This window comes from Propithecus coquereli, unplaced genomic scaffold, assembly GCF_000956105.1.
Source record: "Propithecus coquereli isolate 6110/MARCELLA unplaced genomic scaffold, Pcoq_1.0 Scaffold540, whole genome shotgun sequence".
Taxonomy (NCBI): domain Eukaryota; kingdom Metazoa; phylum Chordata; class Mammalia; order Primates; family Indriidae; genus Propithecus; species Propithecus coquereli.
The window spans coordinates 1,237,089-1,240,361 of record NW_012151286.1 but is presented as its reverse complement, the minus strand read 5'-3'; the positions used below and the strand labels follow the sequence as shown (position 1 = coordinate 1,240,361).

Sequence of the window (3,273 nt, the reverse complement as noted above, 5' to 3'; positions counted from 1 at the left end):
TCAAGCAATCCTCCTGCCTCAGTCTCCTGAGTAGCTGGGACTATAGGTGTGCACCACCACACTCAGCTACTTTTTCTATTTTTAGTAGAGACGGGGTCTCGCTTTTGCTCAGGCTGGTCTCAAATTCCTGGTCTCAAGCAATCCTCCCATGTCAGCCTCCCAAAGTGCTAGGATTATAGGCGTGAGCCACCATTGTCCAGCCTAAATATTAAATATTGAAAACAAACATGCCAACTAATTACAAAGTAAAAATCAAGTGAGAGAAGTTAAGCCAACATTTAGTACTTTTTGAAAGGAAGAGAATTCCTACGAAGTTCTTAAAACTTAAACTCAAGGTAATAATCAGGACTAGTTTGAATATAAGGACCGAGCCAAAACCGTGGCTGGGGGCTGGAGCAGAGCCGGCAAAGACAAAGCACCCTTCTAACCTCTAGGTGGAAAATTAATGTGAACTTAAAACTCAAGGAAAAAAAAAAAAGGCTGAGAGGTAATTTCACTTGTGTTTTCCTATTTCTCAATCAGTTTAGCAAACCACTGTTAGGGATCTGGCACCATGTGGTTCAGCCCAAGAAAAGATTATTGAGCCAATCTATTTGAAAAATAATCATACGCAAGTATCTTCCACCCATCCATCAGGGGTAAAAAAAAAACAAAAAAAAACTGCAGCTGCCCCTATTTGCACAGTTCTTCAGGGTACTCACGTGATTGAGAAATTTGCTGTCTCGAGTGGCCCAGCCAATCTGCATGACACCAGACGTGACCACTGTTACTTCATAGTACCACACCCCTGCATCCACACAAAAGGTGCAACGCACGCTTTCAAAAGAGGAGGCGTCACAGCGAGCCTGGCAAAACCAAAGAGCATGACAATACACCATCAGTGCCCAAAGACCACGAAAGATAACTGACCACTGGGAAGGTTGAGTGTATTCTTCCTTATTAAAGCTTTCGGTGGACTATTGTTTCCTCCTTGGTCCATCTTCTGTGACAAAAAGTATTAAACTAAATGAAGTACATTCCAGGACTATTTTATAGTCTTATTTCCACAGAGTTCTAACAGGGTTGGTGCTAAGCTTAGAAGACCTCAAAGATGGCTGTAGTAACAATTACTCAAGGCCACTGGCTTCATTTTTAAGTACTTACAGTCCTTTGCTTTCATATTAGAACCTTTTAGAAATGTACAAACATTGCTTTAAGCTGATGGGGAAGAGGAAGACATAAGACAAGGTACTGAAATACAATCTAAAGCGGAAAACTATATAAGGCATTTGGCAACACACAGGATCAGAGAACTGTTTGTAGCCCTTCTTGAAACAGTTCTTTAATCCTGACATGTCTAGTGCCTTATGGTACCTTCCTGTACATAAGCAACTCTTTCATCAACCTTCCCCATAAAATCAGCAACATTTCTAACACACAGGGAGAAAGGGAAGCACCAGACCTACAACAATTGGTTATGAAAGGATTAAAAAAAGGAAGGGCTTCTTTTGAAACACTGGTCTTTGTATCTTTAGCTGAATAAAATGGCAGAGATTAAAAATAGATTTACTTAAACCAGTCAGTAAAAACAGTATAATGCTCACAATAGGTGTAGTACCATGTGGGATACAGAAGAGTAGATAATGGCCTCAAACACCCTCTCTCCCACCACTTCTACCTCTAACCATTCTTCAAGTACGAAATAAACTTCCACCTATTCTGGTAAGACATCGCTTTTGTTCAGAAGTAGGATGTGAAAATGAGAGCAAAACGATTCCTGCCCCCTGCCCCCAGGGTCCATCTGTGGAAGCTTTACCTCCAAGCCATGAGGTGAGATCTTTAGGTACTCGCTGACATCGTTGCTATTCAGCATGGCCGTAATACTACTCAAGTCCACTTTCTCATAGGTCAGCTGTCTACCTTCTTTTAAAACTGCAAAAGACAAAGTGGTCATGTTTCTAAGGCAGGCTGCTATAGAACAACAACAACAACAAAAAGCTAGTACAATCTCTGGCTGCCATCTAGCCAAGGAGTGGAGGTGCTTATGAATGGCAGAATAGGTGGGAGGACTTATATTCTTAGCTTTGTTGCTGTGCTACCATATGAAGACTAATCAAGCACATGCTAGGAAAGGCAGCACTGCTAGGTTTATGCTTCCATTCCTTATAGCTATTGTTTTGCATGAAACATAATCCAAATTGCACTCTTTCAGAATTATTTTTAACTGGCACTTCACTGACTGTACTAAGCTCCTCCCCACATTATTGGGGTAGGAGTTGGGGGTTACATGTCCAACTGTGTTTTAACACAATTCCTAACGATGGAGGGGGGGCTGAGGATACAGTATTAATAGTATAGGTTGAGCACCCACAATCTGAAATCTGAAATCCAAATGCTCCAAAATCCGATACTTTTTGAGTGCTGACATGATGCTCGAAAGAAATGTTCAACCTGATAATTGCAAATATTCCAAAATCTGAAAAAATTCAAAATCCAAAACATTTCTAGTCCTAAGCATTTTGGATAAAGGATCAACCTGTAGTAGTTTTTGTACCAGCAGCCCTTGGAGGAGAAAAAGAAAAAGTCAGGAACTTTCATGGTGTAGGTAAGACATGATTTGGGTTTTGAAGAGCAAAGTTGGGATAGGGAGAGGATAAAAGAAAGGGAATTCCAAGTGAGGGAAATATGTCCAGAGGTAGGAATCATCAGGACCTGTTTATAGGACAGTGAGAGAGAGTTTGTGTAGGCAAGAGCTGGTTAGATAGTACCATATAATGAAGGGCCTTGATGCAGCAGGAAATAGGGTGCCAGTAAAGGTTTTTGAACAGGAGAATACTGGAATTATAAGTGTTCTAAGAATTCCACATAAGTCTTGTCTGAAAGGTCTCTAGGATACTTTTTTGCTAGAGTACATCCAACCTACCAGTGGGGACCTTATAAGGACCCACACTCACCATTACAAAAGGAAGATCAATGAGCTTATAAAGAAATGTGTTTGGAAATGGAAACAAACATTTCAATAAAGGACAACTCCCACTTACAGAGATTGTCTAAGCTCCACTGGGCACAGAAACCAACTTGACGTTTCAGATAATCAGGATCATCAGCCCAGGACTCCAATGTGACAAGCCGGTTGCTAATACTGGACTCAGAAATAGTCAATTTATTTTCACCTGTTTGGAAAGAGGTAATCCTTGAATTAACAATGAAAGAGTAGGATGATTTGCTGGGTAGATTAGTGGTGGTAAGGAACGAGAAGAGGCAATTAGAGAACTTAAAGAGTAGAATGGACTT

The 3,273-nt window shown here is 40.8% G+C and overlaps 1 protein-coding gene and 1 long non-coding RNA gene across 2 annotated transcripts in view; both read right to left on the bottom strand.

Moving 5' to 3' along the window:
* The window catches only part of RSPRY1 (ring finger and SPRY domain containing 1), a 72,273-nt gene that overhangs the window by 23,620 nt on the left and 45,380 nt on the right, over nt 1–3,273 (bottom strand). The window lies entirely within an intron of this gene.
* On the bottom strand, nt 713–3,133 carry LOC105820874. Its single transcript, XR_001138027.1, has 3 exons — nt 3,021–3,133; nt 1,796–1,911; nt 713–845 (listed from the first exon to the last, which is right to left on the bottom strand). It is a non-coding gene; the product is annotated as an uncharacterized LOC105820874 (long non-coding RNA).